The 16,448-nt window shown below is 44.5% G+C and overlaps 1 protein-coding gene across 1 annotated transcript in view; it reads right to left on the bottom strand.

Annotated features, from left to right (window-relative positions):
• LOC126150272 (uncharacterized) overlaps positions 1-4,029 on the bottom strand; it is a 57,319-nt gene extending 53,290 nt beyond the window's left edge. The window contains exon 1 of the mRNA XM_049915866.1: positions 3,874-4,029. The gene's annotated coding sequence lies outside the window, so the exon portion shown is untranslated. The remainder of the gene's footprint in view (positions 1-3,873) is intronic.
• Positions 4,030-16,448: the final 12,419 nt, after the last annotated feature.

Below are 16,448 nucleotides of genomic sequence, written 5' to 3'. Positions count from 1 at the left end.
TTTCCGTACGAGCTCTGATTTCCCTTATTTTATCGTGGTGATCGTTTCTCCCTATGTAGGTCGGCATCAACAAAATATTTTCGCATTCGGAGGAGAAAGTTGGTGATTGGAATATCGTGAGAAGATTCCGTCGCAACGAAAAACGCCTTTCTTTTAATGATGTCCAGCCCAAATCCTGTATCACTTCTGTGACACTCTCTCCCATATTTCGCGATAATACAAAACGTGCTGCCTTTCTTCGAACTTTCTCGATGTACTCCGTCAGTCCTACCTGGTAAGGATCCCACACCGCGCAGCAGTATTCTAAAAGAGGATGGACAAGCGTAGTGTAGGCAATCTCCTTAGTAGGTCTGTTGCATTTTATAAGTGTCGTGCCAGTAAAACGCAGTCTTTGATTAGCCTTCCTCACAATATTTTCTATGTGTTCCTTCCAATTTAAGTTGTTCGTAATTGTAATACCTAGGTATTTAGTTGAATTTACGGCTTTTAGATTAGACTGATTTATCGTGTGACCGAAGTTTAACGAGTTCCTTTTAGCACCCATGTGGATGACCTCATGCTTTTCGTTATTTAGGGTCAACTGCCACTTTTCGCACCATTCAGATATCTTTTCTGAATCGTTTACCAGTTTGTTTTGATCTTCTGATGACTTTATTAGTCGATAAACGACAGCGTCATCTGCAAACAACCAAAGACGGCTGCTCGGATTGTCTCCCAATCGTTTATATAGATAACGAACAGCAAAGGGCCTATAACACTACCTTAGGGAATGACAGAAATCACTTTTGTTTTACTCGATGACTATCCGTCAGTTACTACGAACTGTGACCTGTCTTAACAGGAAATCACAAATACAGAACATAACTGAGATGATATTCCATAAGCACGCAATTTCACTAAGAGCCGCTTTTGTGGTACAGTGTCAAAAGCCTTCCGGAAATCCAGAAATACGGAATCAATCTGAAATCCCTTGTCGATAGCACTCAACACTTCATGTGAATAAAGAGCTAGTTGTGTTTCACCGGAACGATGTGTTGTAAACCCACGTTGACTGTGCGTCAATAGACCGTTTTCTTCGAGGTTATTCATTGTGTTCGAACACAATATATGTTCCAAAATCCTTATAGTTTTCTCCTCTGAAGATGGTAGTTATAACTGAAACCGGTAGAGAATATGCAGCTGTGCAGTTAATGACGCACCTACGCTTTTTTAAAAATGCGTATCAGCCGTAGACAGCCCCCTAAGGAAACTTTTTCTTAAAACGAGTATTTGTAAAATAAAGGTTCAACCTGTTGTCCGTGAACCAGTTTCAAACCTGTTCCATTATTCTCCTCCCTTTGTTTGTTACGGATGTCTTCGGACTCTTTATCAGATTACATGTGTCTCAGTGAACACAATAGGATATCAGGTATTCTGCAATGTCCCTGATGAATTATGGGCGTTGGTCAACAACAGGAATCGGCCAAGTACTGAACCTTGCTGGCCACCATGTCTAATGTCTCTACTCCGAATTTAGTTTTATTTCTGTGGTATAATTTGTTAATGTGACCCTGCGCTTTCGCCGGCCGGAGTGGCAGAACGGTTCTAGGAGCTTCAGTCTGGAACCGCGCGACCGCTACGGTCGCAGGTTCGAATCCTGCCTCGGGCATGGATGTGTTTGATGTCCTTAGGTTAGTTAGGTTTAAGTAGTTCTAAGTTCTAGGGGACTGATCACCTCAGATGTTAAGTCCCATAGTGCTCAGAGCCATTTGAACCATTTGAACCTGCGCTTTCTATGTTACGTTATGACTGTGTACGTGCAAGGGAAAGGGTTTTGAAGCCTTGTCATTTTCATATTTTTACTGCAAAGAAGCACATGAAGTCGAGTACTGGTAAACACGTTACACAGTACTGTCTCATTAAATACCGGTTTTAAATTGTACCGCCTATTTACATTGACGTACTGTTCCTGTAATTTATGGTATTATGATTTGGTGTGAAAGCATCCGAAACTAACTGTCAGCCAAAAGTGTACTGCCACTGTAACAGGAAAGAAAACTATGTATTTTGTACGACTATTACACAGCCAAAGAAAAAAAGAAACAAGAAAAAACTGTTGACCTATGTACCTTAAAAATACGTCTCTTCGTCCATTCTCTTCATAGTGGCCTTGTTCAGTAGCTTAAGAAGCGTTAGGGGTGTTCAGAGGCAAAGAACGCCAGATTTAAATACGGTGTAGTTAATGCTACATCATATTAACTTCTTACTCTAAGCTTCGAAACGTGTGGTCTGGAACCCAACGACATGTTAATCTGTTTAAACATTTCGTTAATGCAATTATCGGCTTGTAAATACTTTATAAAATGCATTACACACAATTGCTGACTTAACTTATGTTTCATTTCGACCGGTTTCGGCCATAAACCATATTCACGGCCCTGTACGAAATACAAAACAAAGATAATGTCAAAATGCAGAAAAGAAATCACGTACAGGGTCACAAAGATTATTTAGAATGTAAAAATCATGCCATGGGATGGCTACCTAATGGGCCATAGCTGTTCTTATCATGGCTATGGTAATTTCTGGCTGACTTTACTGAAGATGTTTCATATACTGGGGTGTTTAATAGTTATTGCTTTACTGGACGGTACTTTTCCCCAAAAAAATCTGTATATTGATTTAATAACTTTTAGCTATGTATGTTAGCATGAACTGGATATTTTCTGCATTGTATTTACCCCATACTGATAACTTGTTATATTTTACTGTAAAGATTTCATTCTTTAGTCTTTATGACGACAAAGGGTATTGTTAGCGTAGTGTAATTAAGTATGTGTAAAAAAAACTTATGAAATTTTGTTTTAAATGTTTATTTCTTTTTTGAAAATGTTCGGTTGGAATATGTTTGGCTAGGAGACGTATGATTAGTGTTATGTTGATCTTGACTACGAATATGCTATCTCTGAATTGTTGTTTACTGTGAGTTATGCCCGTGTGATGCCATTGTATGTCTTGTGTTAGTTCTCTTCAGTTACTTGTTCTTCACACAGGTGGCGTACTTGTAATGGTTCGAAATGAACGATACTGTTACTTCTGGTATGTAATGTTGGTTGTAGACTAAATTTTCGGCGTAAATAATTTTTCTGTTATTACTTTCGAAATAATCTTGTGATCTTATAGATCATATCTTTTCTGTATTTTGACACGATTTTTGTTTTATATTTCGTACAGGAGCGTGAACATGTTTTATGACCGAACTCGGTCGGAATAAAATACAAATTGAGTCAGCAACTGTGTGTCACGCGTTTTATAAAATGTTATATTCATCAGGTTACCCTCCATTCAGAGGCTCTTGCATGCAGCGACCGTTATTGACTTGTAAATAATAGATTTCAGCTATCAGTCGTCCTTTTCAATTTTTATTGGCAGATCTAGATTTCAGTTAGAAACTAGCCATTCTCAATGCACTATCATTTTTTAGCATTGCATGTGATGCCTGTTGGCCGGGCTTCATCCACAGTTCCTTGAATACTAATGTATTGAATACTAATGTGTTCAATGACCTTATTTACAAATGTTATGTTGTTTGTAGAAACACATAGGGAACAACTCCTGAAAAATCAACAGTCTCGCACTCTGGCACTAGATCCGCGACGAAATAGCGCCTAATAGCGAAGCACCACTGCAGCGTCCTGCTAGCGTTATTGAACAAAATCGGAAGTACGCCATACAATTATAAATCACCGTTAGCTGACACACTAGCTGAAACAGCGAACACTGCTCCCTGACGCCATAAGGTTCTAGCCAGGTAAGTCTTTGCACAGGTTTTTTCCCCCTCGTAACTAATTCGTCACTAACGTAAAACTCAGTCGGATTGAGCTGAGAACTCACTTTTGACGAGGATGGCAGAAGTGAAGTACGCCGGCGCTGCACCCACGGTCGCTCTCCTCTGGAGACTCCAGCTTCGCTTCTGGCGGCGACGTCAGGTGGGGCCGCCCGCCGTCCCGGCGCCGAGCGTCGGCGGGAGGTCACGTGGTGCTGCGCCCCACCGCCGCAGCCGCCTTCCTCCGTCTGCGCTCTGCGAACCGTCCTTGGTGCGAATCTCCGCCAATCCCGTGCTGCCTCCTGCCATCGCCTACCGCGCCGTTTGCTGGTCAGCTGGCTGCTGCGGCAGACCGGAACGACGAGGGGAACGAGCGGGTCATCGCTCGAGTAGACTTCAGCTGAGAGCTGCACGAAACGTGTAAACTTAACTGAGCCCCGTTTATACGCTTCCACTTACCTCTCCCGTGCTGCTGCCCTGTGAAATGTGTAACATGCAGGAACCAGCAGAAAAATTTTCCTATCGGAGCACAGAAAATACGAAAACGTTCTTCAGTATCATTAAAAAAAGCGCGAATATTTCGCAAGCGAGAATTTGTGGGGAAATTTTTAAAGTACATCTCACCTCATACTCCCACGAGCTCCGCCAACCGTAGCTCCCTCACACCCGCTAGTCCACCGCCGTAAGTCGCTCATACCCATCGACTCCCACTTGTCCATTCCCGCTCACACAGTCACCCCAACTCATTGTCATTATCTCTTTTTGTCTGTCATTTTTTGCCGTGCCACATTCACGGTCTCCTTCGTTGTGTCCTAATAGTGCTGTCTCCCCCTTGCTCTCTTCTACTGCTAGTACCTCATTCACTCCTTACCACTGTTGCTATCTCGTCTCCCTGTCACTGCCCCTCTCTTCCTTGTTGTCACTTTCATAGACTCTCTCTTAGTCACTAGCTCTCACCCACTTCCAATTTCCCTTTCTCTTTATCCCCTCCCCATCAATGTCTGCTTCGCTCTTTTCCTAGCACAGTTCTGTCACTGTCAGGTACGTTCCGCTGCCACTATGTCCCTCTCTTTCTCTCACATTGCAGCTGTTTCCTTCATTCTTTCTATAACACAACCACTGTCCACTATCTTCCAGTATTTATTTCTTTTCCGTCTCCTTTCCACTACCACTGTCTTCATCTCTCTCGGGGGGATAAAAAAGCACAAACACCATAATTATTGGGAAAAATTTTAAAGTTGCTGAGGAAGGTAGAATGAGGCTGCCGGTACCCTACTTCTCAGATTAATTTAAATGAATCGAAACTTATCCACTTTCGTGTGCTCGATGGGAGCATTTTTCCGCTGGTTTCCTCCTTTTCACTGCTGCAGCAGGGCTAGTAACTCATTTGAAAAGATATTTCTTGGTTAGTGAAATGTAGACAGTTCACCTATGTGCAACTGAAATAACTAAAAACTAATTTTACGTCTCCGGATTTCAAGTGCAAAAAATTTTGTATGTGCTTTATTGAAGCAGATCAAGTTCCTAGATAACAACGTAGCCACTATACAGGTTATTTGGTTTTGGTATTCTAACAACCCTACCACAACAAAGGTCAAAAATTAATTATGATTATGGTGTTGCACACGCTGCTAAATACTGCATTTTCGGGCAACAAAGTTATACACTCCTGGAAATGGAAAAAAGAACACATTGACACCGGTGTGTCAGACGCACCATACTTGCTCCGGACACTGCGAGAGGGCTGTACAAGCAATGATCACACGCACGGCACAGCGGACACACCAGGAAACGCGGTGTTGGCCGTCGAATGGCGCTAGCTGCGCAGCATTTGTGCACCACCGCCGTCAGTGTCAGCCAGTTTGCTGTGGCATACGGAGCTCCATCGCAGTCTTTAACACTGATAGCATGCCGCGACAGCGTGGACGTGAACCGTATGTGCAGCTGACGGACTTTGAGCGAGGGCGTATAGTGGGCATGCGGGAGGCCGGGTGGACGTACCGCCGAATTGCTCAACACGTGGGGCGTGAGGTCTCCACAGTACATCGATATTGTCGCCAGTGGTCGGCGGAAGGTGCACGTGCCCGTCGACCTGGGACCGGATCGCAGCGACGCACGGATGCACGCCAAGACCGTAGGATCCTACGCAGTGCCGTAGAGGACCGCACCGCCACTTCCCAGCAAATTAGGGACACTGTTGCTCCTGGGGTATCGGCGAGGACCATTCGCAACCGTCTCCATGAAGCTGGGCTACGGTCCCGCACACCGATAGGCCGTCTTCCGCTCACGCCCCAACATCTTGTAGCCCGCCTCCAGTGGTGTCGCGACAGGCGTGAATGGAGGGACGAATGGAGACGTGTCGTCTTCAGCGATGAGAGTCGCTTCTGCCTTGGTGCCAATGATGGTCGTATGCGTGTTTGGCGCCGTGCAGGTGAGCGCCACAATCAGGACTGCATACGACCGAGGCACACAGGGCCAACACCCGGCATCATGGTGTGGGGAGCGATCTCCTACACTGGCCGTACACCACTGGTGATCGTCGAGGGGACACTGAATAGTGCACGGTACATCCAAACCGTCATCGAACCCATCGTTCTACCATTCCTAGACCGGCAAGGGAACTTGCTGTTCCAACAGGACAATGCACGTCCGCATGTATCCCGTGCCACTCAACGTGCTCTAGAAGGTGTAAGTCAACTACCCTGGCCAGCAAGATCTCCGGATCTGTCCCCCATTGAGCATGTTTGGGACTGGATGAAGCGTCGTCTCACGCGGTCTGCACGTCCAGCACGAACGCTGGTCCAACTGAGGCGCCAGGTGGAAATGGCATGGCAAGCCGTTCCACAGGACTACATCCAGCATCTCTACGATCGTCTCCATGGGAGAATAGCAGCCTGCATTGCTGCGAAAGTTGGATATACACTGTATTAGTGCCGACATTGTGCATGCTCTGTTGCCTGTGTCTATGTGCCTGTGGTTCTGTCAGTGTGATCATGTGATGTATCTGACCCCAAGAATGTGTCAATAAAGTTTCCCCTTCCTGGGACAATGAATTCACGGTGTTCTTATTTCAATTTCCAGGAGTGTATTATGTGGCAGGTGTCATTAGAGCACAGTTAATAAAGTCATTTCATGAAATAATGGATAAACTAGGCACTCATCTTTTCGTGTTTCCCACGCTGGTCTCGTTGTGAACTCATGGCTCAATCGTCGAAAATGTAGGTGGTGATGATTCCAAGCTCGGATGCAAAGACGCCTAGGTGCTATTCTGCGATATTCAAAAGTTTTATAGATGTGTTTCACAAACCATTCTTCAAGATTAAACCTTTGAAACTTAGGACAATGCTGATGTAAAAAAAAAAAAAAAATCAGCACTCCGAATTTAAGTTAAACTTCTTTCTTATTACTTTTGTTACAATATCACGTAACACACAAAACATCACTACACAATATAAAACATACTTGAAAATATCTTCCTCACTATTAAAGTTCACATTACATAAGCTGACTACAATTTGCGTCTTTTCAACATGACAACCAAGACATGACTCTAACAACCGCTTACGCGCCCAAGAATCAGAGTTACAAGTACGTCAAAGATCATAGTGACCAAAGAAAGAATACACATAAAAACAATACCATTGCAATATAAACATATCGATGTGTCAAAGTACCTCTACATTAATGAAATCAAATCTGAATGTTGTCTCAGAAATATGTTAACTACTTTTCAGAAACACAGTAGAATATTGCTGGTATCGAGAGGTTGAGGTGAGGTGCCGTAATGGTTACGTAATTCAAGTACCATTACAGTATGTCACTTTATAAACTACGTTTTCGCCTCACTTCGGATTTTACGTGTACTAGTAAGGTAACTTTTACCTCTATAGCTCGGTAATGGATAAAGGTATGAAGAAAATTTTCTACGTTGTTAGAGATCGGTATCTTAGGAATGCATTGTAAAAACTGTTTTTGCCGTGCATAGGCGTCTAGAAATCCGCGGTTGAGTTTTGGTAACCGAAAAACAAGTTTTTGCTGTGTTTCTCGGTAACAGATAAAGATCATTGAAAACGAGGAGATGGCTCTTTTAGTCAAATGCCTAGAGAATACACCGTTAAAATTTGAGAACTTGATGCGTTTATTGGTCATTTAGATTTCGCCACATATTGGATTTTACGTGTAGAATTAGACTAACTTTGAACTTTTCTGTCTTGGAAAAGGATAAATATATCAAGAAAATTTTAAAGGTTGTTCGAAATCCATTTGCTGGGCGTAGCCGCCTTGGAATCCTATGATGGGCTTTGGGGTAGTAAAATCCCATTTCTTGGCCGTTCCCGAGGAACAGCCCACGAATTAATGGCACCTGCACAAGCCCCATTAAGGTCACCATAGACCACATAAAATGTAAAGACAACCAACCGATTTCTCTGCCTCGTGGTGACTAGGTGTTGTGTGATGTTCTTAGGTTAGTTAGGTTTAAGTAGTTCTAAGTTATAGGGACTGATGACCATAGATGTTAAGTCCCATAGTGCTCAGAGCCATTTGAACCAAGCCAACCAGCCGATTTTGTCCATTTGCCTAAGCTGGAGGAAGTGTGTAATATTCATACTTCAACCCTGTGCGGTAGAGTAGTGACACTAAGATGATCCTTCCTGGCCCAAGTACTATACAAGACACTTGACCTTATCTTTTTATCATCCACAGAAGAAGGGGTATGATCACGAGAAAGTCCCGTTTTTATGCGCAGTGTTTTGGGACATATTAGGTACGCATGCTGTCGCAACCGGGCGAGGTGGCGCAGTGGTTAGCACACTGGGCTCGCAATCGCAAGGACGATGGTTCAATCCCGCGTCCGGCCATCCTGATTCAGGTTTTCCGTGATTTCCCTAAATCGCTCCAGGCAAATACCGGAATGGTTTCTTTGAAAGGGCGCGGCCCATTTCCCTCCCGTCCTTTCATAATCCGATGAGACCGATGACCTCGCTGTCTGGTCTGTTCCCCCAACCAACCCAACCCAACCCATGCTGTCGCATGCATACCGAGTGTATCCGAGTCATTTCAGCAATAGCCGCCTCTGCACAATGGGTGCGCTGATGTTTGCTTACGCACTGACGTTCGACTGTGGGATAGTTGGTTTAAACGCTGGTAGTGCGACAAAGTTTCCATCGCTTTTACGGAAGGAGAGATGGTGGGGTGCCTTCCCCGACCAGCAGCCCACGCGGCGTCTCCTGTGGTGTGGGCGTGGTGACTGCCAACGGGGACGCAAAGCTAGGCACACACGTGAGAGTTTTCCCACTGTCAGAGAGTTTCAGCGAGTAACACGTATCGTGTAAGCAGCACCGGCAGTCGGCTCGCCGGCAGTGTCTCAGAGTGCGGCAACAGCTCTGGTAGTCGCGCCCTGCGAGTTTAGACCTCTCGCGTTCACGGTATCTCGAGGGCTACTCGCAGTAGCTCTAAGACAAAAAAAAAAAAAAATATACCGGCACTGTCTGAAGATGCTGAGAGTACTCGGAGAGTGCTGAGAGGCCATACTGCGTCCATGATTTATGTCGTATTTCACAGGTTGTACACCACAACATATTTGTAATCCATTTTATTGTACTCATGCATACATCACATGAAACTACCCACAAAATTGCCTGTTTTGAGCCATAATATATGGCCGTGGTATACCTCTGAGCGAAGGAATCTCTCGTTCTGCCTCCTAAACGAACGCCATGAGCAGTTAGCCTAGTTAGAATGTTCTAGATTTAAACAATGCTACACAACAAATAACGCATAAAAACATGACAGACATATTATATTGAATTAACAAACGAAAATTTAAAAATATGTAGTTGAAGAGACTTGATCTGACTCTCACATGAAAATTAGAAAGAAAAACCTCCGTGCTATTCACTGCACTGGTACAACAACGCAACGAGGTGCTCTATAAAAATGTACTGCCATTTTAGCGACAGTTGAAACTGTTGTCATGATGGATACACACTATGAGTGAATGCTAGCGGTTTGTCGACAAAAAAGGTAATGAAGAAAGCTTCCAAGAAGTGAACTCAGGACGTAGTTTTGAATTAATTAGTTTGTATCAGGAAAGGCCAGTGTTACGGAATGTAGAGTTACTAGACCACAGGAACTGAGATGAAAAGCAAAGTTTGTTGAGTAAAATGACTAAAGTTTCTAAAGCCTCCACAGAATAAATTTACCAGACTATCCACAATTCAGCGAAACAGGCAAAGCAGTTTTACAACACAGATTAATTAAAATAGAGAAACAAGCGAAGTATGTTTGAAAGTAATCGTTATGAACCTCGAAAAGTTGCCATTTACTTCAAGTACACAGCTGTATTTGTAATTTTATATGACATCACGTTTATAGACTATATTATTATACTGGGCATTGAAGAACAGACTTGCAGCAATTTATATCTTAAAGTTAATAAAACTAAAAACGTTCTAATAAATGTATATCTGTAAATGGTTCATTTATCAGATATCTGCCCTACGTGGCTTTTGAACTCCCATGCGTATCGAGATGAAAATGGTGTAATGTTATTTCATCATAAAATATTACTTCACCAAATATTACAGAGAATAAAATTAGCTATGCTAAAAATTTAGTTTCATGTACAGTCTCCAGGCTTCAGGACTCTGCAACTAAAAGTCGAAGAAGCCGACCTTGCCTAGGGTATTGCATGGGTGTACGTTCCATCAGATATGGCGGACAGCTGCGAATACAGAATAAGCAGTCCAGAACAAGGCAAAAAAAAAACAAAAAACAAATCCACTGTGGGTCTGTCTTGTAACAAGTGGCAAAGTGGTCAGTGTCTGTTCACCAGTTTTTCCGCTGAAATCCATACACTGGAACCAGCCCTTCCAGTTTTAATACTCTGAGTTCACTCAGTGAGTGTTCTCAACCGCATCCGATTCCAGGTACAATCATCATGGAGCATTTTGATAATCGCAACATTACCCCAGGCGGTCAATCCACCGCCAGTATTACTGGCGCAAATGCTCTTCCGGATTCTGGGGCTGCCAGGATGATGTGCAGTGAGATTCAGCAGAGGAAGTCAGACTCCTCTGGCCAACTAAAAACCAAAACGAATACATTTAACACGTAAGACAGAAACACTTTTGAAACCAAGTAAACTTCATAAATTGGATGATACATTAAAAGAACAGAAGAATCAAATTTTGACACTTCAAGAAACACGAATGAAAGACAATAACATTATACAGTTCGGTAATTATCCTCTTTTTAAGAGTAAAGTGATAGAAGAATACTTAATAATACACCACAATAATGACAATAAAGTGAGAGACATTATGCCGCATACAGTGGCTTGGAAATCATTTTTCCCTCGCTCAGTACGCGAATCGAATAGGAAAGAAAATCTGTAACGCTGGTACCGTTTTCTGTCCATCTTCCACTGTGCAGTGGCTTGCGGAACTTATACATAGATGTAGAGACGAATTAAGAAAGAGATTTGTAAAATCTGTACTTGAATGGCGGTTGTATACGCTTGGGAGTCTTGCACGTAAAGGAAGGAAGAGGAGATATGCTGGGAAAGTTTTGAAATCTAGCAGTTGTGAAGAAGTGAGAAAATGAAATGAGAAAATAATGTGAGGAACGATAAAGTGTTCGAAAGAACAGGAAACGAGAAAAAAACAGGGACACCCCTGCAGTTCTACAAAAGGAGGAAGCGAAAAGTGTTGCACACATTCTAAGGAAAAACTGTTTTCAAAAAGTTAATCGTTCAAAGAAGAATATAAGACAAAAGTAGAAGAGGTGGACGATGATGTTGCATGCTGACAGACTGAGGAAAGACATATCGTACCAAGAAGCGGCAAGGGATAGGAGGAGGCGCTGTGGAGGTCGAAGTTCAGCTGCGGCCCATCTTATGACAGATTTGTGTACGTTAGTACTGGCGATGGAATGGGTACTTCCAACAGTTTAAACTTTTTATTACTAACGTGATTCCCAAGCTTTCTGTAAGGCCCCGGACTGCTGCATTTCAACCATTCTTGCTTTTGTTATCTACGGGGCAACAGTTTCACAAGATTTTTGGTACATAGGAAATGTATTCACGGTTGCGGCTATGGACAACCATCAGCTGTATAATGGAATGACGGCAATGAAACTGTGGCGTTCCGGCACTCGAACCAGGATTTCCCACTTATCCCCCTTAGGCTATCCGAACTCTGCCCACGGCCCGACTCAAACTGACATACGTCGTCAACCGCAAGTCTGCAACCCGTGCTCGTACGTCCATTCCCGTACAGCGGAGACATTTTACTTGAAAGTCCGACGTCGGTGGATAAATACGATATTACAATGCCTATGTTATTCCGAATTACGATTGAACGTTCCTTCGGACGTGCGCGTACCACAAACGCGTCCAATGGTGCCAGACAACAGAACAGTTCAAACGGTCCAGAGCCTCCCAAAACTATTTGTGCATGCGAGGTACGTTCAATAAGATTTTCTGAGAGCAGGTTGGTTTTACTCAGGATTAAAATACACCATACCACTCCGCACTATTTTGGCTACCAAACCCTGGTTTTCGACACAATCTTCTTCAAGGCGCGCCCTAATACGCCACCTTATGGGGAGAGCCTGTATGGCGGCATGGTACCACTCTACTGGTCAACGACGGAACCGACGTCTTGCCGCTTCGGTAACCTCCTCATCGCCCACGCAGTGTTTCCCGCGGAGTGCGGACTTCATCGGACCAAACAGACGGTGGTCGCAAGGTGCGAGATCTGGGCTGTAGGGTGGACGAGGGAGAGCAGTCCAGTGGAATTCTGCGAGCCCCTCTCGGCTGCGCTGACGTGTGCGAGGCATTGCGTGGTCATGGAAAAGGAGAAGTTCGTTTGAATTCTCTGGGCGACGAACAAGTTAAAGTCTTTTCTCCAGTTTATTGAGGGTGGCACGATACAGACTTGATCGTTGCACCATGAGCGAGGACAACATCAGACAGAATAACCCCGTTAGAGTCCCAGAAGACCATCTTCATGACCCTGCAGGCTGGGCGTGCAGGTCTGAACTTTTTCTTCGGAGGAGATGTGGTACGGAGCCACTCCATCGATTGCCGTTTTGTTTCCGGTTTGAAGTGATGAACCTGTGATTGAGCGCCTGTGATTATGTTCGACGAAAAGTTTCACGATCAGCCTCGTAGCACGCAAGCAGTTCCTCTGCGTTGCTCTTTATGCCCTTGTGTTATGCGACGAGGAACATAGCTTTGAGTACCATAACTGGTGGACCATTGTGTCAGCACTATCATCGGAGATGTCCAGTTCAGCAGCGTGGTGTTTTATTGTGATTCGTCGATCACCTCGAAATAGAGACTGCGCACAGTCCAACGTTTCAGGATTCACAGCTGTGTGCGGCCAGCCGGTATGCGGGAGGTCGGGCACGATTACGCGACCTTGTTGCGATGTTGACAGACGCCTCACCCAATCGACTCGCCGTGCTTTTGCTCACTGCCAGGTCTCCGTAAACATTTTGCAAGCGCATACGAATGTCTGCGACGCTCTGGTTTTCCGCCAAAAGAGACTCAGTGACAGCCCTCTGTAAGGAACACACCTCCGTTAACAGTCGCCATTTTGGAGGCTACGTATAGTGTCGCCAACTATCAGAACTTTCTTAAACTATAGGGACTGACGCGGAAATATTCCATGATGCCGCACAATAAAATTTGGCGAGAAAAAACTGTGTAGAGTTATGTAATGAACGTCCTTCGCTGTTGTCTAGTCAAAACTCCAGGCATAGTAAAGTCGGTGGTCTACGCCATCGTTCAGTGATTCATTCGCTTATTACCAGCGTAAATCAGACTAGTTCCATCCCACGACAAAACGTGCAGTACCTCGGCACCAGTGCAGAAGTTAGGGAAAGCGGAATCCCGCACTACAAAAGTTTGCAAATGTACACTCGCGATCACACGCCGATGGCTAACACCTCATCAGAGTTCCACGAAATCGTACCACGCTTATTGGTATGTGTTTCTACGCAAAGGGTTAATCATTTTTCTTTCTGTACTCTACTGAACGAGATTACCAAGATTTTGTTATTTTGATTTTTTCATTCATAATTCATAATAAATTATTCAATTTCCTTGTCAGCATTAAAGTATTCCTGAGAAGTGGATTAAAGTGATATAACGCATATAAAGGTATGCGCATACCATTACTTACTGTTTGCAGTCTGACGCACACGAAGCTGTCTCGTTTCTCACATTGAGAATATTTTGTGGGAAGAGTCACTGAGGACATTGACAAACATGATATTGTTCTGAATATTCTTTCAAGAAATTGAAAATTCTGTTATTAAATTGTATGTTCTATTTGAGACTAACATGGTTGTTTCAGTACCCCAGTAGCTAAACAGGTAATTATTATTAATGTAATCCAATACACAGGGCTACAATAAATGATTCAATTGTTTTCAAAGTTCTGTTTTTCCCGAAGTACTGCATGTACAAGTATGATTGATGCGTCAAGAGAACCTAGTTTGTGTCATGCCCGCCAGTTGCTGTTACGAGTGAAGTGCCTAGACGAAATGGCGACGAGGTAAGAGGGTGATCATTTCACCTCCATGCTGATGTTCAGCGATGAAGTAACTTTCCATTTATCTGAAAAGCTTAACAGCGACAACGTGAGGATCTGCGGCTCTGTAAATCCTCATGAAATTGTGACACATGAACGAGTTTCGCCGAATCTTAATGTTTTCCGTGTAGTGTCACAGACGAACCTCTGTGGGCCGTTTTTATTCGTCGGAAGACGGTGACGAGTATCTCTTACCTTGATACGTTGCAATTGTTGTTGTTTTCGCAACTTACTGCTGATTCCGAGAATTTCATCTTCCAACAAGATGAGATACTCACTCATTACAGCATCGGTGTAGGGAATTGGGCGTAGTGGTGCAGATGATGTGGCTTTGTTCCCTTGCCCCTCCCCACTTCCCCCATCTGGCTCCTAATGCCTTGCGACTTTTTCCCAAGTGGGCACATTAAGGTCAGTGTTTAGGTACCTGCCATGCCAAGACAACGGAAACAGCCGCACGGAGTGGCCGCTCGGTTTGAGGCGCCATGTCACGGATTTCGCGGTCCCTTCCGCCGGTCACGTCCTCCCTCGCTCATGGGTATATGTGTTGTTCTGAGCATAAGTTAGTTTAAGTACTGTGTAAGTGTAGGGACCGAGAATGTCAGCGGTTTGGTCCCTTAGGAAGTCACACACATTTGACATTTGACAACACAGAAACAGCTCCGAGAACGCATCACTGCTGCTGCGGTGACCATTGACAAGATGTTGCTACGTAAGGTATGCAACGAACTATACAACCGGTTGGATATGTGTCAGGTGTCCAGAGGAAGGCTCATAGAACATTTGTAGAGTGCCAGATGCGGACTTGGTGAGTTTGCGTTCTGTTCATGCATCAGTCTTACTTGTGCTTGTAATACTTTGGCAAATACCCACTGTGGTGACAAAAATCGTGGGATACAGAATGCACATACAGAGATGGCGGTAGTATCGCGTAAACAAAGTTTGGAACCCCAGTACATTGGCGGAGTTGTCATTTGTACTTATGTGAAAAAGTTTCCGAAGGGATTATGGCCGCGTGACGGGAATTAACAGATTTTGAACGGGGTATGGTACTTGGACCTAGACGCATGGCACATTCCATTTCGGAAATTGTTAGGGAATTCAGTATTTCGAAATCCAAGGTGTCAAGATGTGTCAAACATGCAAAATTTGAGGCACTGCCTCTGACCACAGACAACGCAGTGGCCGGCGGTCTTCACTTAACGACCGAGAGCAGCGGCGTCTGCGTAGAGTTGTCAGTGCTGACAGACAAGCAGTACTGAGTGAGATAACCACAGGAATCAACGCTGGACGTACGACGAACGTATCCGTTAGGACCTGGCGTTAACGGACTACTGCAGCAAACGAATGACGCGATTGCCTTTGCTGACAGCACATCTCCTGCAGCGACCCTCCAGGGCTCGAGATCGTATCAGTTGGACACTAGGCGACTGGAAAACCGTGGCCTGGTCAGATGAGCCCCTATATCAGTTGCTAACAGCTGATGGTAGGCTTCGAGTGTGGCGCAGACCCCACAAAGCCACGGAGCCAGGTTACGCTGTGGGCTGTGGTTACGTGGAGTGCACTGGGCCCTCTGGTTCAACTGAGCCGGTCATTGACTGGAAATGCTTATGTCTGGCTACTTGGAGACCATCAGTAGCCATTCGTTGACTTGATCTTCCCAGACATGTCACCAGGCCACAGTTGTTCGCGATTGGTTTGAAGAACATTCTGGAAAATTCGAGCGACTGACTTAACCACCCAGATCACCGGACACATTCGAGAGGTCAGGTCGTGCACAAAATCCAGTTCGCCAACTCTTTCGCAATTACGGACGGCTTAGAGGCAGCGTGGCCGGGTACTTCTGCAGGGGACTTGCAGTAACCTGTCTGACTCGGTGCCGCGTCGAACTGCTGCACTATACCGGGAAAAAAAAAGAAGGAGGTATCCAGTGACCTCTGTCACCTCAACATACAGCTTTGAAAACGAATGAATCATTTATAGTAAATCTGTACTTATCCCTTTTTGCGCTCAGTCAAACAGAAAAGCTTTATGCCGGTGTGTTA

The sequence above is a fragment of the Schistocerca cancellata genome, chromosome 2, assembly GCF_023864275.1.
Source record: "Schistocerca cancellata isolate TAMUIC-IGC-003103 chromosome 2, iqSchCanc2.1, whole genome shotgun sequence".
In the NCBI taxonomy this organism is placed as follows: domain Eukaryota; kingdom Metazoa; phylum Arthropoda; class Insecta; order Orthoptera; family Acrididae; genus Schistocerca; species Schistocerca cancellata.
This window is presented reverse-complemented; position numbering and strand designations above follow the sequence as displayed.